General features: G+C 48.1%; 1 protein-coding gene across 3 annotated transcripts in view; it reads left to right on the top strand.

Annotated features, from left to right (window-relative positions):
* Nucleotides 1–6,011: 6,011 nt before the first annotated feature.
* Nucleotides 6,012–21,461, top strand: part of RALB (RAS like proto-oncogene B) — a 51,999-nt gene continuing 36,549 nt past the window's right edge. The window contains exon 1 of one of the 3 annotated variants that reach the window (XM_028101283.2): nt 6,012–6,175. The gene's annotated coding sequence lies outside the window, so the exon portion shown is untranslated. Of the gene's footprint in view, nt 6,176–6,313; nt 6,511–6,903; nt 6,929–21,461 lie in introns of those variants that run through there. The other 2 variants (XM_028101284.2, XM_028101285.2) reach the window with 2 other exon arrangements.

The following is a 21,461-nucleotide window of genomic DNA, read 5'->3' on the forward strand; positions in this document are numbered from 1 at the left end:
AAATATGAGTGGCTGACAATAGCCATCAGCTATAATTTTTGGTTAATTGTAGGTCCTGATCTCCTATGTTTAAGCATCAGGTGATTTTTAGTCTTGCCCTTTACATACCAGCCATTCCTCTGGGGAAGTTCCTGGAGATGGCTTCAGGCTGTGAGGAAAAGGGGGTAGAAATACAGAGGGGCCAGGAGTCCCGTGGGACTTCAACATTCAGGAGCTAAGCTGGTTCTGCCAAGGTGTGGTCTCTACCTTATCCAGGTGCCCACTTAGGAGGTGTTAGGGCACAGACCCTAGAGGTCTCAGACAGCAGGTGCCTGGCACAGCTCCTGCCCGTTGCAGGTGCTCAGTGTAGACTTGAGTCTGACTGTCAAAGAAAACTGAGGTCAGAGAGGGGAGGTATCTTGTCCGAGGTCACACAGCTTGCATCTGTTGGTGGGAAGGTGGTAGAGACTGTGCTAAAGAGTATGGATTTTTGTTGTCCGGCACAGCTGATTTGAAGCCTCATCTGCCTATCAACCTCACTGACCTATCTGTAAATAGAAACTCACAGTTTCCTCTTAGGCTATGTGGCCATAAAGGATGCCATGATGACGTTATAAAGTGCTGGGCGTGGGACCTGGCGCGCTGCCAGCCTGAACTGCTGGGGGGAGGGTGGACCTCGGTCTCAGTTAAGAGGGTCCCCACAGCCTCACCTGCCCCAAACATGTCCCTTCTAAGCTCTGGACCTCTCCTCCTCCCTGTGGGAGGTGAGGGCAGGCAGGAGTGGGACCAGAGGGCCAGAGAGCGGAGTTCCGACCTCTGGCCCGCCAGCTGCTGTGTCTGGTCTACACAACTACCGGGAGAGTACATTGCTTCCTGCATTTATGGCCCTGAGTGCCAAGACTGGGCTTGTCACCTGCCCAGATTGTGCCAGGGGGCTTTGTGCGGACCCCTCCCCCTGCAAGGGCTTTGATCTGGTCACCCGGAGGTCAGTACCAGATCTGTGGTGGTGGATCACCGCGCAGACTTTCAGAAGCCAGGAGCGTGTGCCTCCACGGGAGGGGAGGGAGAGGAGAGAGCATGAAGGGAGGGGAGAACACGAATGAGCTGGCAGGTAGTGGGGATTAGCGATAATGACGAAGACTTAGTATTTAATGACAAGACAGATTCGACTTCGTTTCCGGGAGATGGTTCTTTGTAAGCTATGATGGCAGAAAGATAAATCTAGCTAATTCAATAATTTGGAATAGAAATGAGTCTTTTTTTTTTTTTTAATGTGTTTCCCAAGTAGATGAATTTCTTTTGGAAGATGAAAGCTCATCCTCTAGCCAATTACTTGGGCCTCTGCCTTTCCAGCAGGGCCATTCCCAGGAACAACTGGTTAGCTCCTGCAGGCTGGCTGGGGCTGCAGCGACCACAGAGAAGGATGATAATGAAGTAAAAAGGCTCTCATTAAGACACGTAGCAAAAAGTGTTTTTTAAACCCCCCTAGTAAGTCTTTTATAGTGGCAATACCTAGATTGAGCAACAAAGTCAAGAGTTTGAGTATGTTTGGGAATAAGTAAATGCCAGGGGCTTTTCTTGGTAGCTGCCAGCAAACAGCTACAAGAAAGGAAGGCTTGGGGACGGTACCCAGGCTTTGGAGAAGATTCTAATCCTGTGCTACCCTTATCTGGCAGCTTGGGTGAGGACTCCGGAATCTGACCCTTTTCCTGAGGAGGGGTAAATCATTCCATTCTAGTCATTGTGAATTAAAGATCTCCAGTCCTTCCTGAAGACTTCCACTGGCTTAGGACCTTAGGTTTTGATCAACTGGATGATCCAAATGTCTTGGAAGAATTAGGCACCTACTGAGCTGTCATTAGTCATTTAGTCCTGCGTGTGAATGAGGCTGTGAGACCCACTCCTCAGAATAGGATGAGATCACAGAAAGTGGGGAGAGAACACATGGGCATGGAGGGGTGGAGAAACAATAGAAAGATGACCCAAGTTCTGAAGGTGAACTCCATCGAGTTTTGCTATTTTTTTAAAAGATTTATTTATTTATTTATTTGAGAGAGAGAGAGAGAGAGAGAGAGAGAGAGAGTACATGTGAGTGGGGATAGGGGCAGAGGGAGAGGGGGAGAGAGAATCTCAAGCAGGCTCCTCACTGAGCGTGGAGCCCGACGTGGGGCTCAGTCCCATAACCCTGAGATCATGACCTGAGCTGAAATCAAGAGTCGGACATTTAACCGACTGGGCCACCCAGGCGCCCCCAGTTTTGCTATTTACAGTAGATTCATAACGTTCAGTAGGCAAGAATGGTTTTTTTTTTCCATCCATAGATTGGTGGCACCCTTTCTTTTCCAATCCAGGTGGACACCAAGTATCAAATGCCCACAGGGATGTTGGAGCTTGTCCGACCCTGTCTAGTGATACCATCTGTTTAGATAACACTGCAGGCTCATGGGGACAAGTCTCTGATGCTAGCTGATGTCCCAGGACATTGGTCAGCTATCTGCTCCACACCCTCCCCTGTTCCTGCCTGGCTTTTGAGCACTGTCTTCCTGGGGTCTATGCACCTCTGGGGGACCTGGCTTCCAACTTGCCCCTGCTTCCTCTGGGATTTGGCAGGAGAAACCCCTGGTTTAGTCCTCAGCTCTCTTGCTCCCCTCCCCCCGCAGTCTCCCCACACCTCCTCTTATCTGAGGGCAGATTACCCTTCTAGCCTCTGCTCTGGTGGACCCCACTTCGCTTGGACTCCTGTAACAGCCTCCTAACCTCCATTCCACATCTGCCCCTTGCAGCCCATTTCCCACACAACAGCCAGAGCGGTTGTTTTAAAACCTGAATCAAACATGTCACCCTTGTGGCTTGAACCGCCTCAGTAGCTCCCTGTCACACTTGGAGCAAATTCCAATCTCCTTATCATCACCTAGAAGCTCCCACCTGATCTGGCTCCCACCTCCCTCTCTATCCCTGTGTGGCCTCACTTCCCCCTGCTTATGGCACCCCACCCAGGTCTCCAGTCTGTTCTTAAGAGGACCAAGTCTCTTTCTGCCTTAGGAGTCTGTGCATGCTTGTTCCTCTGCCGGAGATGGTCCCCTCTCTTTCCCCTCTCCACCAGCCTTTTCCAGGATGGATTCCTTTTCACCCTCCAGGACATAGTTTAATTGTCACCTCCTAACAGAGACCTTTTTTCACTACCCATTCTCAAGTAGTTTGTAAGGACACAATTCGTAACTATTGACGTGCTTGTTTGTCTGCTGGTTTATTATCAGTTCTCTTCTCTGAGCTGTTCACCACTGTGTCCCCAGCTTAGCACACCCGAGGGCTCTGTATCCGTCTGAGCAGGCTAGGCTCTGTGGCAGTAACAGACAATTTCCCAAATCTTAGTGCCCTCAAACCACAAAGGTTTGTTTCTCGGTCATGCTAAACGTCCATCACGGGTTAGCAGCCAGAGCACTGTGCACACTGGAGGGTCCCAGGCTGATGGAGCAGCCACCACCCAAACATTCCCAGTGACCATACCATAGAGACAAGAGCTATGGGGAGTGTCGCATTGGCAAATAAGTTCTCCGGCCCCCAAGTGATGTATGTGTCCCTTCCACTCACAAGTCATTGGTTGGAGCCAGTCACATAGCCTCACCCCACACAGGGAGCTAGAAAGTTCCATTCTACCCAGTGCCCAGGAGACAGAAGGGGAAATATTTGTTAAACAGCACTGAAGACTCACGCAATACTCAGTAAATACTTTTGAAGGAGGGAGTGTCTAGAATGTTCTTTCCACAGCTGCAAAGGGTTAGAGGGACCTTGCAGGACCTGCTGGGGATCTTGTATTCCTGTTGCTCAGGCCCCTGGCTCTGCTGGGAGGCAGAGTTCCCTCAAGAGCAGCTCAGCAGACAAGAGCATCCTGAGGCCTGACATGAGCAACCCTAGAGGTAGCCACAGCCGGGGTCTGCCAATGCTCTTTCTCTGGTGGGACCTGTTCCTGTGCTGGGGGACAGCCCCTCCAAAAGAGTCCTGCCATTATCCTCTGAACCTACCACACTCAGCTAGGGCCTGGCATATCCAGGATCTGAATAGATGATCCTAGAGGTAAAGTCCAGAGTCTCAGAGTACTGAGGTTGAGGTGGGTAGACAGGTGGTTGGGGGGGGGGTTGAGAGGCAGATCATCCTGCATCACATCCTGTTACTAATACAAAGGAATGGCCGTTATACACTCCAGGAAAGGTGAGAAAATCTCCTGTGATTGCTGTGGGTATGGGGATGGGAGAATCCTGGTCTGTCCATGACCCCGATCTTGTTCCCGGAACTACTCATTTCACTTGGGCAGGATGCTGCAGGCAACTCGCCTGTCTAAACTTCATTGGATCAAATGGCATCACTACAGCAGCTCCTTTCCACCAGGCTGCACACAGCATTGGCTGCACAATGGTGGTGTCACACGCTCCCCGGTATCATGGACCTTGGGAGGAAATGCTGTCCCTGGGTTGAGTATACTTCGTGGCCTCTGGTGGCAATCACCCTTAAAGCTAACATTTGTTAAGCACTCACCAAGATCATAGCCCTCCCAAGTTCCTAGTGGGCGTACTGCTCCTATTGGGCAGCTGGGGATACTGAGGCCCACAGAGGTTAAGGAACTTCCTAAAGTAACTGCTAGTTATATGGTAGAGTCCTCCTTTGACCCTATGCTTCTTGATTCCAAACCTGTGCACTTAATCATTACTCCATAAGAAGAGGTTTGGGTCTGATTCCCCTTCTAGGTTATAAATACTAGAGAACTTCCTTTTTGAGACACCTGTTTCCCTTATCCCTTACAGTACCTAGCAGCGTTTTTGCCATATACTTAGCATGCAGTAAGTCTTTAATGTGTATGAGAAAGATAAAATTTAAGGTAGTCTAACACTAGGATACTCTTCCAGTTACATGTGTTTTTGTTGTTGTTGTTGTTGTTGTTTTGTTAGGCCTGCTACTGAAGACTAAGGTAAAACTTCTGTGCCTTTTGATACAGCTATTGGTGGAAGGCCTGGATCTCTTAGTTGCTTTTACACAGCAATCTAATCAAGGCACAAAGCATCTCCTATAATACACATGTACCCTAACGTATAATTATTAACAAGGAAAGAATTAGCTAGCTGCTGTGGATATCAGTTTGAACAAGAGAGTTTCCATCCCTAGAGATTATAGAGGCGGGCATTTAGACAATTGTGATACAGTGTGTCGGGCCATGTGGTTTGTGTGAGGGTCAGTGGGGCCACAAATCCTGTTAAGGGGGGTTGGAGAGGATTCAGCTTTAGGGAGGGGCGGATTGTTAGGAAAATCAACCCGAGGTGAAATCCTATTTGGATAGAAAATGACAAATTCCCTGGATTTGGAGGACAATGACGGGGGTGGGGGGGGTGCGGCGCGGGTACAGGTTGTGGGAGAAAAACCCGTCTGTGAGCTTGCCAACTGCCTTTCCTGCCTCAAGGAACCTGGGGTTAGGATTCTCCCCCTTGTATGTGATCTGGATCGAGTTATTGCTAGGCACTGGTCAAGTAACTCCGTTACTGCTAAATGGGATGCCATGTAGCCAAGCGAGTCGTGGCGGCAGGCGGAAGTCCCGCTGCCTCAGGTGCCCCCAGCCGGCGTCCGACAGCCGCCTGGACCCTGAGACACGCCCGCGCCGCATCGTAATTTTGGGTCTTTCTATATCGGTCTGCCCCTCCCTTTTGCTTTCCTCTAGTTCGGCCTCGCTCTGACCTAAATCCAGGACTGGAGCGCTGTCCACCCGCCCACGCCCAGAGTCCCCGGACCAGCACGAATCCTCCACTGCAGCAGCGGTCACGCGCAGCCAGTCCGGCCCGGGGAAGGAGGAAGTGGAGGTGGGCGGGGCAGCCGTGCGAAGCCCGCCCTCCCGCCTACGGCGGCTTCTCACTGGCAGAGCCTCCTCCCAGCCTCCCAGCCCCACTTTGGATTGGCTAAAACGCTCGCAGGGGGCGTGGCCTCCAGGGGAGGGCTGGAGCGGAAGGAACGCGCCCTCTCTCGGGAGGCGGGGTTGCCTAGGCGACGCCGGGGGCGCGCTCGGGGGTGGGGAAGCGAGCCAGGGCTGCTCAATGACAAATCGGCAGGGGACTGCTGGGGTCCGGCCCCGGGACGAGGCGAAGGAGAGGGCGGGGCAGGTTTAAGAGCAGCGGGACCGGTGCGGACGGCCGAGGCGGCGCGGGACGGGTCCCAGGTGAGGGTGCCAGCGCCCCGACAGGCCCGCTCCGGGCGGGGTGGGGCACGGGCTGGGGAGGTGGGGTGCGCCGCCCCGCTCTCAGTGGCCGCCTGTCGAGGGCGGCGGAGGGCGACGCGGGGTTGCCGGCCTCATTCGGCCCCGGCCGGTGCCCCGGAGAAAGCCTCCGAGACCTGCCCGGGGCTGAGGAAATGGGGGCGGCGCCCCAGCCTCTCCCTTTTCGCCGCTCTTTCCCTTTTCCCACAAATGGCCTCTGCTTCCACTTCCTGCCCTTTCGGGCCTCCAGCCGGAGGATGGTCCACTTCCTCAGTTCCTTAGTTGCCGCTGTGGGCCGGGTAAGAGCTGTAACAGTGTTGCAAAAACTTACTAGTACCTTAAGAACTTGCACTGAACCGGGGCCGTGTTCCAAAAGTTGTTCGGTCTGCTTGTTTTTGGTCCTGTCTTGCAAGTGAGCCTCAAGTTGTTTCTTTGCTCCCCCCCCCCCGCCCCCTTTAGTTCCTTTCTGATAGAGGCTGACACCGAATGTGGCTTCTAATAGGAAGCACCACCGACTTGATCTGTTTGGCTGGACCAGGCTTCCACTCCTCTTTTCTTGCCTTCTTGTAGGTGTTATAAGGTTATCCGCGTCGTGGTTGGTTCAGAACTGCTAGTGGCAGAGATAGCTGTGCCCAGACTGCTTGTTTGAGCAGTGTCCTTTCTGTGCTAATTTACAGATGCATATTGGAAACGTTGGAGCTTTGATATTGTTATCAGGTGAGTCTTCTGGGGAGCAGTGTGGCTGGTGGACTGCTTTAGAATTGCCCCTGGAAGAGACTTGGCTGATTGTTCATTTACGTTCCCTGTGAGGTGATTTCAAACCTTTGCAGACGAGGGAACTTTATGCTTTGGCCTAGCTTTCTAACCTCATTTCTTTTTAAGTTTTGGGGATGGGTAGTGGGCACTGATTGTCAAAGAATATAGCGTATCTTTTAGATGTGTAAATGGCTCACATTTTACAGCTGAGCAGCGAGGTTCTTGGTTGTCAAAGCCCCAAACAGGTGAAGGCAATGTTCCTTAAACCTGGAGCAATATAATTAGAACATGGAAGTTCTCAGAAATGGAGTGACTGTGGAGGTGGCATTGAATATTGGGACGAAAAGGAGGTCAGGGTGTGAAGACCTAGGTTTGATACTGGTTTTGAAACTTTATTAGGGGCGGGGTCTTGAGCATGACTTTTTCACCTGTCTGAGCTGGAGAGCATGCAGCAGTGAGAAGGTGGCAATAGTTTTCCCTCCCTGTTAGGAGAACATGAAATTAGGAATGTTGAAGGTGTTCTTTGTGGTAGTGGGGGTGGGATGGAGGTAGGGGTAGGAATAAGGCCAAGGATACACATTCCCTGTGTGTGGTTTTAGTCCTGTCCCCTCATCTACTTTCTTCTGACCATGTCTGAGTCTTTCCTTCCTTTTCTTTTCATGGTGTTTCCCATGGGAAACAGTGGGGATCTGAAATCTCAGCAGGATTTCCCTAGTGGTACAAACTTTCCCAGGACTTTGTGAATATGGGACCGAGACACATAGGTAGGAAGACAAGAATTCAAATGTCAAATGGGATCTAAACGGGTGTTGGTGGAAGGTGGAAGAAGTAGAAAAGTTTTGAATTCTTGAAGGTTCTTGCCTTGCCTGGAGATGGCTTGAGACTGGAAATTTGTAAACCAGAGGGTTGAGGTAATCCGTTGTGCCACATCACCCGATCCCACAATGCCTCTTGGCATTCAGTTACTAAATTCCTCTCCACTCATGGAATTTATGGAGTTAGAAACATCGGTGGAGACCTTTTCTGAAAGCTAAATTTGGAGACAGTATCACAACATTGGAAGAGATCTTGGTGAACTCTTCTAATGTTCCCAGTGTAACTTGTCTCAAGATGATAGGCAAGAGTCCCACTTTTCTTTGGCCCCAATTACTTTTAAGTGAACAGCCCCTGCTGTTAGATATGCAAGATGCTTGAGGTTTTTTTTTTTTTTTAAGATTTTATTTATTTATTTGACGGAGAGAGACACAGCGAGAGCAGGAACACAAGCAGGGGGAGTGGGAGAGGAAGAAGCAGGCTTCCTGCTGAGCAGGGAGCCTGATGTGGGACTTGATCCCAGGACCCTGGGATCATGACCTGAGCCGAAGGCAGACGCTTAACGACTGAGCCACCCAGGCGCCCGAGGTTTTTTTTTTTTTCTTCAAGTGAGAGTGTGTTGTTGAGAAGTCTGAATCAGAGAGACCAGAGTACCAGAGAAAATGGGACTCTTTCCTAGTCACGGGGAAGGTGGGTAAGGAAGAGGAGGGAAATTAACATTTACTGAGCATCACCTATCCACTTGGCACGGACCCACTGATCTAACCAATATCAGGTACGTATCTGGCCTTGGAGATTTGGCCGTGAACTGGCTCCTTTAGCTCCTCAGTTCTTTTGATTACTTAGGAATACAAATATGGGCATATATGTCCACGTATTCTTAAAGGTTTCAAAAAGGAGAGGGACCAGTAGGCAAGAGGGCGTATGAGCTTTTGGATGGGCGAGAGTGGGAAGAAAGATGAAAAGAATGTGGAAGTGGGAAGTCAAAGAGGGAAGGTATGTCAAGTTTATGTTGCTCTTAAAAAAAAGGAACTGCTTATAATTTCTGTGAGTGTTCTCTGTGATGGGTGTTAGTGAATCTTTGGGGAGTTTGTGCTTTTTGAAAAAAATTGAAATCTAAATGCAGGAAGTGGTGCTGTTAATCGATACTTGCTAATATATTGTCATTGTTGCTTTTGCCAGGGCTTTGTGGGCAACTTAGTTATAGTATACTCTAGGCCCACCAGATTGGGAATGGACGTAGAAAATGTCAAGCGAGGTCTGATCCAAATGAAAACATGTCAAGCTATGTAATTTTACTTAGTGTATGGCATGAGTTGAAGGAAGTATAGTAGTTTGGTCCTGTGTAGCTGGCCACCTCGTAGTTTGACTGTCTTGAGTGAATTTTCTGTGGTGTACCATATCACCCGAAACGTAACAGCTTCAACAGTTTCTGAAGTTCAGGAATCTGGGAGCAGCTTGGTGGGTGCTTCTGGCTCAGGGTCTCTTCTGAGGTTGTTGTCATCTGAAGGCTGGACTGGGGTTGGAGAATCTGCTTCCAGGGTGGCTCACTCACACAACTGCTGTCTGGAAGCTTCAGTACCCAGCTGAGTGGGCCTCTGTCCATAGGACGCTTCAGAACATGGTAGCTAAGTTTCTCTCCAGAGCAAGTGATCTGAGAGAGGCAGAGAGAGAAAGTGGACAATCAAGATGGAAAGTGTGATCTCTTTGTATCTGATTTTGGAGGTGACGTACCATCCCTTCTACTGGCACATAGGACAAACGTGGTACAATGTGGGAGGGGACTGCACGAGGGAGCTTGAGGACCCTTGACAGTGTCCGAGGCTACCAAATTTCCTTTCGAAGGTTCAGACCAGACATTATTGAGAAAAATCGTTGTTTCATATGCTTACTAAAGTATGAACTCCAGGAGAATAAAATGCAGCTGGAGTTTTTACCATTTTAGAAACTTTTAATATTAGACTTTTCACTTTATGTTCTTTCTTCCGGTTCTTCATTGTCAGATGCTAGAATTAATTAGCCAAATATGCAGTAGCTTTGGAAATTAGAAATTTAAATCTTGCTGATCCCTAAAGCAAATGAAACAGCTGAGTTTTTTTTAACTGTAAAAAAAATTGGTAAAAAAATTATTGCCAAAACGAGTTCCTTGATGAACAGCTTAAAATTAGTCATTAATCATCTGTGTATTTTTAAAAATAAAACTCACTGGCAAAGTAGCTAAATAAAATCTTGGAGAACCTAAACCCTCCCCCTCTCCCCCATTATTTTAAATCTTTGGACACTATTGGGCCAGCACTTTTTCATTTCTCTTTTGAAAACCTAATACCTTTTAATTATCCACTTGGATAGAAGGACTTTATTCTTTTACCTTCTGGATGAAGTCTTCCTGAAGTGTCTACAGGTGGAGAGAAGAGGCATCCTGAGCCTGAAGCCTGATTAAATGACCTCTGAGTTCCCTTCCATCTCTGAAACTTCTGTGATTGTAGTAGTTTCATTTAACAAATATCCTTGGAATGAGGTGTATTTAGAACAAGAGAGTTCATAAGTCATGTTAAAATGTAACTTCAGAAAGCGAAGGCTGGTGAGAGTGGCTTTTGTTCATCGCAGCCCAGCCTAGAGTCATCACCGGGTGGATTGGACACTCCGCACAACTTGTGTTTCCTTTCTTCCCATTTTTGGCCTTTTTCCCCATTTGCTGCCCTCATTTTGAGCTCGTATCTTTCTTTTCTTTCATCCTGCCTCTCCTATCATCCCGCTCTTTCCTTCCACCCCACTCTGCGGGAAAAACAGGAAAGGATGGGTAGACAGTTACAGAGTGTGGACTAACTGCTCCTCTTCTTAGTAGTGGATTTAGTGAAGGTGGTACCTCTCTACTCATACTTGCATGTTAAGCCTTTTTAAAATCTAAAACTCTATCTGTTCATTCATTAAGGGCTGCCATTTTTTTTCACGTCTAAAGGGGTTCTGTACCCACTTCCAAGGCAGGGTGTGTGTGTGGTTTTTTCAGCACCACCGCACAATTCTGACACCAGCTGGGTGTCTACATTTTGACTCAATTCTGACACTGTTTACTTGGAGACAGCATCAGGTTCCACAGATTAAGGGCCTGGTCCCACAAGATAACACTCCACTTCAGATGCCAGTCGCAAGCCCAGATTGTTACCTGTCCTTCTGATTGATTCACTATAAATCAGAGGTGTTCATAAGCCCCTGCCTGGGTTTGATTAATGTGCTAGAGTGCCTCACAGAACTCGGGAAACCCGTTTACTCATTAGATTACCGCTTTATTACAAGGGATATTAAAGGATATGAATCAACAGCCAAATGAAGAGATACATAGGGTAAGGTCTTGAACAAAGGAGCTTCTGTCCTCACGGAGTCGGGGGCCCACCATAGTGGCACACGGAAGTATTCTGTCTGGTTCCCCAACCTGGAAGCTCTCCGAACCTCCCTTTGGGCTTTTATGGGGGCTTTATTACCTAGACCTGATTGATGAAATCATTGCTATTGGTGATCGATTCAACCTCCAGCCCCTCCATTGTCTCTGGCCTGGCCTGCTGAATCTCCCACATCTGCCCTTGGCCCTTCTGTTTCTCCGCACTCTCGCTAGAGTGAGTTTTTCAACAGGCAGGTCTAATGGTGTCACCAGTTTGCTTGAAGCACTTCGGTGGCTTTCCAGTGTCCTCAGTAGAAAGTTTAAAATCCCTAAACTGCTGGGCCAGAGGGTCTTAAATGATCTGGCCCTTTCCTTTCCCATGTAGTACCATCTCATGGCGGACTCTGGGTCTTTCTCTCTGCTCCAGGCGGCCACAAGGGTCTTCTTCAGTTACTTGACTGTGTGTCGCTTGCTTCCTCTTGCTTCAGGCCTTCCTAAAAGCAATACAAGGGGAGAGTAGAGCATGTGAAAGGGATCCTAGGTAGGAAGGCACTGGGCATACTCATGGAACTGAAAGAAGGCAAAGCAGGCTAGCGGAAGAAAGGTTTGTGTCAGGTCTTGTAGGCCATGGTGACCAGCGGGTTTGGATTTTATTCATGGTGCGCCACTAAAGGGCTTTACGTACACTTTTGTTTGTATTTTTGGAAAATTCACCCTGGGGGCTGTGTGGGGAATAGATTGAAGAGGGGCTAAGGTGGCCGTGACAGGTCATTTAGGAAGTCGTGGCCCTTCAGTGGTTGGTGTCTGGGCCTAGGGTATGGCAGAGATGGAAGAAGCGGGTTTTGGAGAGGGAACCAGTAGAATTGGCCATGAACTGAGTTGGGGGAGAGGCACGGGGGAATCAAAGATAACTCCCAGGTTTTTGGCTTTAGTAATAACTTGGATACCACTAGTTACTTGAGTGACTGCTAGGTGGGGGATAGCGGAGCGGAGAAGGGGCAGATTTGAAGCGGGGCAGGAAGAATCAAGAATTCTGTTTTGGGAACGTTAGGTTTGAGATGTGCGCAGGACACCCACAGGGGGAGAGGTGGCAGTTAGGCAGAAGGTCAGGAGTCTGGAGGGCAGGAGAATGCTCTGGGCTGCGGTTTAAAGGTTTGGGAGTTGCTTGTAGAGCTGCTGGAATGGATGAGGCCACTGAAGGAAAGTGTAGGGGTGGGAAGGGTGTAAGACCCAGCTCTGAGGAGGCCAGGAAGAGGAGGAAGAGCCGGCTGGGGAAGCTGCCAACAGCTGCCAGAGAAGCATCGAGCCGGTAGGAGAGGGGGTTGCCCTCAAGGCTGGGGCGGGCCATATCTGGAGGGAGATGCCAAGAGCGGTGTTCGAACTGGCCTCTTACGGGCCTTCCCCTTTCTAGGCAGTGTTCTCTCACAGTTGCTACAGGCAGGGAGGGCCTGGGAGAGGAGAAAGAGAACAGTTTTTATTGGAGTGTGCAACGGGGAGTTTATTGGTGATTCTGACCAGCCCAATTTCAGGAAGTTTTGCTGGGGGGAGGGAGCCACGCTAGAAGGGATTTTGTGAATGACGTCATTAGGGAGGGAGCCACAGGGCCTTGTTATGCAGAGTGGGGTCCTTGGGCCCCCTACCAACAGTCATCTGGGAGTTGGTTGGCAGTGCTGACTCTTGCTGAATCAGAATACACACAGGCTTCAGCGAGATTCCCAGGCAACTAAAGTTTGAGAAACATTGGTATAGATAACCAGGGCTACGGGGGAAATTGTGTCACTGACTAGAGGGGCGTATGGCCATCAAAGGGGTGTGTGTGTTTGGGATGAAGATTAAGTAGAGAGTGTCTGTGCTGTCGGAGATGATCCCCTGCGGAGGTAAAGACTGATTAATGATGCAGGAAAAAGGGGATAATGGTAGGAATGACGTTCCTGGGCAGGGAGGTAGGGGCACCTAGAGTCCAGAGCCTGTGTGGAGTGCTTGGTCTTTGCTAAGAGCAGGAGTGTGCTATCCATATAGCGGGAGACAGGAGGAGGTGGGCATGGATGCTGGTAGGTTTGTGGATTTGGTGGAGGGGCAATGAAGTTTGTCCCTGTTGGCTTGTGTTTGGGGAAAATGAGGTAAGGTCATCTGTCCAGAGTAAGCATAGGGAAGGCGTGGAGGGGAATCACAGTAAAATTTCTAGGCAGTGTAGAGTGAATTGCCCATTCCTGGTTTGGGATCATAAATGCATTTAACGTGAAGCTTCATAAGGCTGGCTGCAAGAATCTTTTCCCTCTCCAGCAGAGTTGGCTTGCCAGGTGCTGGGGCTGGAAGGGAGCGAAAGAGGCGAAGGCGAGGGCGAGACTGTATCAGCAAGAGGGCTTTCATACTGTGAGATCTAAGCTGCTGAAGGAGGGAGGTGGGTCCAGGAGGGAGTTAACGCCCAGCGAGAAAGTGCTAGAGGCCAGGGCTTGCCCAGCAGGCAGGGCACTGTGGAATCGGAATTGGTAGTGGGTACTTAAGCAAGTGAGCTAGAAGGAAGGAGGAGCTAGAAGGAAGGAGGCTGAGGCTGGAGACAGGGAGGAGACAGCTGTTTCTGATGGTGATGAAGTGCAGGGCCTGAGCACAACAGTGTGACGGAGAATGAAGGAAATGGTTTTCAGAGAAGAGGCCAAGGACTTGGGAGAGGCCGAGCTCTATCACAGTCGTCCATATGAACACAGAGGTCATTGAGGAGGATGACGGGAGACGGGGTAGAAAGGAAGTCTGGGGGTAGCCAGGTGGGGGAAAGCGGATTGCCTTACGCCTTGAAGATGCAAGAGGAAGGAGATTATTTTTCTGGAGGAAGTCCTGTACTAGAAGTGACAGTGGGAGGGAGGAAAGACACTTTTCTTCCTGGCCCTGAGGCACATGGCTGGAGAGGAAGATAGAATCTGCTTGAGATATGGTGTCCCAGGGCACACCCAAGTCTCAGGGAAAGCTAAAAGGTAGAAGAACGTTCTTGGAAGAGGTGGAGGGTCTTGAAGAGTTGGCTGGTGTTCTGGGCATGGGTGGGGTGGGTGGATGGGGAATGAGTCATTTCAGAGGATGGCCGCAGTCCTGTGGGGAAGGGAATCCTAGTAATGAGGGAAGGGGGGGGAACGTCTGCACTTCTGGGGGGGGGGGAACCGGATGTTCAGCAGTATGCTGCCCCTCGTGGAGAAGGCGGACCCCCTTCTGGCACTGTAGCTCCCCAGTCCTGGCTGGCTGGATGGCAGCTTCCTTAGGCTCCCTTACCCTTCATACGCCACCTAGCAGGGAAGAGAATGAAGGACTTTTTCTGTTAGAGAAATTTCCGGAGCTGCTGGAGGAGATTTAGGGTAGGTCCGGAGACGCCCACTGACAGTGCCTCTGAAGGTGAGTGACATCGTCTTTTGGGTGATAGAGAAGAAGAGAGAAGGGTCTGAAGGGCCTCTGATGATAATGCTCCTGCTCTTGTTTCCATATTGAAAATGCTTCTGAGGCCCCGAAGCCTTTAGTACGAATCTTCCCATTTGTTCCTTCCCGGTTACCCTGAAAGGCAGGGCGAATATTGAGGCCGAGTGGGGTGAAGTGACTAGTCTAGTGATCCAGCGAGTGAGCAGCTGGACGAGGTCCAGAGGCCAGGCCTCTTCCTTCCTAGTGTGGCGTTCTGGACTGGTGTCACCTCAGCTCTCAGAGGACTGAGTCTCGGCAAAGGAATCTCCCTGGCCTATTCTTGTCCTTCTTTAAGGACTGGCAGCTCATCCTGCCTTCGAGTAGGTTTGGCTGCTAGACCAATTTCTTTCTCCGGACTTTCTAGAATATCAGAATGATGTCCAAAAACCAGGTAAGTACTGACTCAGAGCCAGGTATTACGTACGATAGATGTTTTCTCATTTAGTCTCCATAATAACCCTGAGGATACACACGCCCTGTGCATTTTACAGAGGAGACTGAGGCTGAGAAAAGCAACTTCACTGAGGGAGCTAAGGGCATTAGCTGCCCAATGGCAGACTCCAGACTTCTAGCCGAGTGTTTTTTTTCTCCTGTCCCACGCTGTCATTGGTGTAGAACTACTGAAAAAAATTGTGGTAAAATATACATAGCATAAGATTTGTCATTTTAGCGATTTTTTTTTAAAAAAAGAAAGCTTTACACCCAATGTGGGGCTTGAACTCATGACCCCGAGATCAAGAGTCATCGCGTGCTCTACTGACTGAGCCAGCCAGGTGCGTCTCTGTCATTTTAGTGATTTTTAAGTGTGAATTAAGTCCATTCCCCGTGTTGGGCAATCACTACCACCACCCATCTCCAAAACATTTTCAGTCATCCCCATTTTGCAGCTCTGTGCTCATTAAACACAAACTCCGGTCCTCTCCTCCCTGGCCCCTGGCAGCCACTATGCAGCTTTCCATCTCTGTGAATCGACGCTTCTAGGTGCCTCGTATAAGTGAAATCGTATCGTTTGTGTCCTTTTGTGTCTGGCTTATTGCACTTAGCCTCATGTCTGCAAGGTTCATCCATGTTGTAGCTTCTGTCAGAATTTCATTCCCTTTTCAGACTGAATAATATTCCATTGTCCAGATAGACCACGTTTTGTTTTCCATTCATTCATCCGTGGACGCTTGGGTTGCTTTCACTTTTGACTGCTGTGAACAGTGCTGCTGTGAACATGGGTGGGCAAATCTGTTCAAGTCTCTGCTTTTGGTTCTTTGGGCTATATGAGAACGGCTTTTTGTGGTCTCTTTCCTCCTGGAACTTGTCCCCTAGTTGCCTGTGCCTTTCTCTCTTTAACGCACTTTCTGATCCATAGTTCTGTGTCGTTGATAAAAATTCCAGTATTTCACACCGTGTTTGAAAGGTCTTCCCCGCCCCACCCCAGTCCACTAATGAGCAGCCCAGTGTCATGGCTCAGAAGCCGGACTTGGTGTTCTAGCCCTGCCATAGACTAACTAGTTAAGTGGCCTTGCAAGTTCTCCAAGCTCTGAGTGTGTGCTATATGCTAGTAGATGCTGTAGAAGTGGAGATAATAGTAGTACATCTCTAAACTGGATTGTATTTGGATAAGTAATTCAGAACAGGGACGTGTGTGCTAGTTCCAAATTTGACTTTCAGCTACTGAGAGATAAAGTGGTTCTATTTTTTAAAAAAGATTTGTTTATTTTTGAGAGAGAGAGAGCGAGAGAGTGAGTGAGCACGAGTTGGGGGGAGGGGCAAAGGGAGAAGCTGACTCCCTGCTGAGCAGGGACCCCCCCCCCCCCAATGCGGGACTTGATCCCAGGACCCTGCGATCATGACCTGAGCCGTGGGCAGACGCTTAACTGACGGAGCCACCCAGGTGCCTGAGATAAAGTGGTCTTAATGTCTCTGAGGCTGCCTTTGCAGGTGGAAGGAACTGGAGTCTGTATACATTGGTAGAGCTCACCAATGCCAGTGAAATTCCCAGATTCCATTGGGGGTGAGGGTATGGTGAGAGAGGACTTTATTTCAGAAACAACTGTGTACTTAAAAAAAAAAAAAAATCAGAGCTTGCAAATTACCTCCCCCTGACGAACCAGGAGAGATGATGGACTCTGAAAAACAAACTGAGGGTTCTAGAGGGGAGGAGGGTAGGGGGATGGGTTAGCCTGGTGATGGGTATTAAAGAGGGCACATTCTGCATGGAGCACTGGGTGTTATGAACAAACAATGAATCATGGGACACTACACCAAAACAAATGATGTAATATATGTTGATTAACATAACAATAAAAAATTAAAAAAAAATTACCTCCCCCTGTAGTTCAGTTGCTTTGTAGTTCAGGAAAGTCATCATAGAAATGAATTAACTTTTCAGAGTTTACCAGTTACCAAATATCTTCTTAAGACCAGACCTCTCAACCCAGATGGAGAACTCGGTTACTTTTTCCAATACTGAGCATCTCCTAAGTACCAGGCACGCTGAGCACACAAAGATGAATGGGCAGCCCTCCGTGTGGTGGGAGAGACAAACCTCACCTAAGAGGAAATTACCAGTTTATCTCCATACAACAGTCGCCTTATCGGCAGGTGTGGGGCCCCACTTATGGGATCCACGCTGGGGGAGATCTAGGAAAGTGGCGGTGGAAGTATTTAGACCGAGTGTTAAATTATGGGCGATCCTCGATCAGGAGGAAGGACGGTCCTGGCAGAGAGAATGACATGTGCATAAGGGTACAAACTAGAAGCAGAGTGCTTGTGGTGAGTGACATCAGAGCCTTCTGGTGTTTGTTTTAGTTAATTTAACTTTTGTTCATTTAGGTGTGTGTGTGTTTTGGCGGGAGAACATACAAAGAGATATTCATTAGGGAGCAGAAAGACCTAAAACAAATTTCCTTAGGTACCCGGGAGCATTAATTGAAGTTGTTTTGCAGATTTAGTTTCAGAAAAAACCAGCAAAAGACTGGAAAGGATCTTAGATCATTGAATTCAACTTCCTTATTTTTATAGACATGGAAACTGAGTCATGTGTGTATGACAGTATAAAAATATTCTATCCACTGGTGCTAATGACACTAGCAGTTGTACAAGGGGGGGGTGGGAAATTGAGTTTCCTTCTTTAAGTATGTGGAGGCAAGGCTGAGCACGCAGAAAGAGAAAGGCTGAGGACTCTGGACTTAAGTTGTGGCTTCCTGGGACTCTCACTTCTGGAATGCCTTAGTCAATGAAAAGCAGTAAGAAAACACAAGTTTACCAAATCGAGAAGTCAAGACTGAGTGTCTTCATTTAATAGAAAGATTTAGCAGAGGTTCAGCAGCAACCCTAGTGAGTTTGTGTCTGTGGAGAGATTGTTAGCTAACCGATACACATTCTTTGCCAGGTGACCAGCAGTACCTGGAGCTGAGGGGCTCTGAGCCATGTCACATGTTATTCCGGTCGCTTAGCCCATCACGCTGTGCTCGTTCCTGTAAGGACCTGTGCCCCTTTCTCAGAATGCAAAGTCCTAGGAGAGATGGTCAGTCCGAAAAGGCACTGATCACAACTTGCAGTTCCTTTCATTTTCTGCTTACTTGCTTTTCCCTTACTGAGTAACAATTAAATTGAGTAACAATTAAATGTTCAAAAATCCTCTCAGAAATCCTTATTTACATCAGTGGGTGAAATGATGAGATTCTTATGAGTACTAGGTTGTTCTCATTTTTATAGTGTCCTTGGTATAACCGTGGGGAGTTGGCCGATTATATTGAAATACCAGACCCCAAGGCGACAATTTTTTGTTTACTCTGAAACTTGTTTAATAAATAAACTTACTTTACTTGATGATCTGGATGTCTCTGTTTTAAGGGCCTGTGTTATAATTAATAATGACAACCCCATAATAAGTTCAAATGCATATTTAAATGACAACCTTAAGAGAGTCAAAGTCATTAGTGATAAATACACAAAACTTAAAAAATAGAAATTCATGTCATTCATTTGTCCAACTTGGCTTGTGAAACAAGGAAACGATGGCTTAAACTTTTTAGGTTTTTGGCCATAAGTAATGGAAGTAAGATATGGGTGAATCCAGGTATTGAGTTTACATAGCATTCTGGATTTTATGATGACCATAGTTTGGGTCAACTTTATGTTCTTTAGGCTGCAGCACGGTTTGTGTGATAACAGGGAAATATTCCTACCGTACAGGAGTATAAGAGGGTAAAGGGCAGACCTGGAGCCCCGCCTCATGGAGCCTTAACAGTGGAAGAGATAAGGGAAAAGAAAGTAAGCAGAAAATGAAAGGAATTGCAAGTTGTGATCAGTGCAGTGAAAGAAGCCAAGGGCCGACATGGAGAATGAGAGGGTCTACCTGAGGTGCGGGCGTCCTGGGAGGCCTCTCCGAGGAACTGTCATTTAAGTTGAAAGTTACAGGAGAAGGAATCCAGTTGTCAACCGTGGAAAGGCTCCGGTTCCGGAGGGGCCGGGGGGGGGGGGGGGGCAGAGTAGTAGGCGGAGAGGTGGGAGAGGTGGAGCCTAGGGATGGGGGAAGAGAAAGTGGATTCTGGAGACTTCATCTGAGCCCCTGGAGCAGGCTTTATTCTCGGACACGTGGTTACGTGAGCCAATAAATCATTGTTTTGCTTAAGCTCCTTTCAGTTGGGGTTTCTTTCACTGTGGACAAGAGTCCTAATCCTGTAAGGGGGCAGAATATTTGAATTCCCTGGAAGCACTTGCAGCTGGAGTTGCTGTTTGTAGAGCTCATGCTTTATTCATGCAGAATGAAGTATTTTTGTGTCATTATATTTTCCCTCTGGCCCTGCCTGGGTCCGATTCCCTGGACTTGAATTGTATGTGTATTTCAAAGCCATTACGTATAGTCAGTTGGGACTCTCTTGGTTGGAAGCGATAGTAACGTAAGGTACATGAGCTCACACCACAAAGGGGGATTTATTGGGCGGACACCAGTACATGTCACTGACTCAGCGGAGAGATGAAAAAGCAAGCCCAGGAAGGGGCCAAGAATGCAGCTGGGGACTCAGGAGCCGCTGGAACCAGCCCCCCTGAATGCTGCCAAGACGATCCCTGTGTTTCCTCCCCATGTGCTGGCTTTGTCCCTCCTTCTTGCTGTAGATCGGCTTTTGCTGCTTGGCCAAAACACACAGCTGCCAGTTTGCAAAAACGAGTGGCCTGTAGACATTCTTTGTTTGCTCACAGTGCTTTTAAAAACTGATTTAATTATTAACATTTAAAAGAAAGGAGATTGCACATAAAATTCCACATTTCTGGCATTTCTCAAAGAATCACAAGTTTGACATTCCTAATCCCAGCAATCAACAGGTGCTTCTTCTGGGAGGGGCAGTGCATTGTCCAAAGGGCCATCGGAGGGCTGCTGCTCTCTTACTTCTGCGGGGGGCTCCTGGTCCCAGCTGTGGCCGTCATGGGCCTAGCTGCCCAGTTTTGTACCCATTCCCTAGCTTGGGGCCGACGCCCTCCTTGGGATCAGTCGGTTTGTCCCAGGGGATGGGGCCACCTACTAACCCGGCATGTCTTATCTTCCTCACCCCTCTCTCCGGTCCTGTAATAACCATGTGGATGGTGGAGGGGAGCAGTTTCTAGAAAAGAGATGCTAGGCAGACAGTACCTTAAGTTACGTATTTGGATAAAGTTGTGTGTCATTTAGTGAAATCTTTTTTAAACTCATTTTTACTGATGTACATTTGCCAAAAGGGCCCGTTATTCTTAATATACTTAACATACTTTAAGTAGTCCTCTGCTTTTTTTTTTTTAAGATTTTATTTATTTATTTGACAGAGAGAGACAGCGAGAGCAGGAACACAAGCAGGGGGAGTGGGAGAGGGAGAAGCAGGCTTCCCGCTGAGCAGGGAGCCCGACGTGGGACTCGATCCCAGGACCCTGGGATCATGACCTGAGCCGAAGGCAGACGCTTAACGATGAGCCACCCAGGCGCCCAGTCCTCTGCTTTTTTATCTTGGAGGAGAGCTGGAAGACTTCATAGAAGCCTTTGTCATAATTCAGTCCTGTGACTGTGCCCATCAAAACTAAGCATTTCAGCTGGAACTTAGGATGTAACATGGCTTATCCGTTTGTTTTTATGGATGATTCAAGCTAGAATTGCAGAAAGTTGCTACAGATGTACCAGCAATCTTCCAAACCTGATTTAATGAAAATTAAAATTTAGATATTGATAGAATTTGGTGAAGTATTTAAAAAAATATTTCCTGGTTTCTAGAGTTTCTGTTCTGTTCTAACTTGTCAAAATCTAAGAACGCATTTTCAAATCAGAATCACTTTTTTTTTTAAAGATTTTATTTATTTATTTGACAGAGAGAGACACAGCGAGAGAGGGAACACAAGCAGGGGGAGTGGGAGAGGGAGAAGCAGGTCTCCTGCTGAGCAGGGAGCCTGATGTGGGACTTGATCCCAGGACCCTGGGATCATGACCGGAGCCGAAGGCAGACGCTTAGCAACGACTGAGCCACCCAGGTGCCCCAAATCAGAATCACTTTGTTTCTTTAAATGTATTTCATTATTTGAAGTGAGTATCATTTTAAGTCTTCATTATTTTGTCCTATCTTTGGTAAAATTCTATGCTTTCCCAAGACAGACAATCTTTTAAAAAATTTCTTTCTAATTTAGTCAGGGCTCACCTATTTCTAAAGACTAAAACCATAGAGTGAAGTTATGGAAATTATTGTACTTGAATTTGAAGAACAGGAGATCAGTAGGAGACTGTAGTGTGAAAAAGGGTCTGTATTTAGGAAGGAAATGGGAAGAGGAAAATATTCGCTTGTGGACTGATTGAAAACTAAATGCCTCTAGGGATGACATTAGATTGATTATATTTTGTCATCACCATCCAGATAC

The sequence above is a fragment of the Eumetopias jubatus genome, unplaced genomic scaffold (assembly GCF_037043125.1).
Source record: "Eumetopias jubatus isolate StellerSeaLion01/CBP00866 unplaced genomic scaffold, mEumJub1_p1.0 scaffold_3, whole genome shotgun sequence".
In the NCBI taxonomy this organism is placed as follows: Eukaryota; Metazoa; Chordata; class Mammalia; order Carnivora; family Otariidae; genus Eumetopias; species Eumetopias jubatus.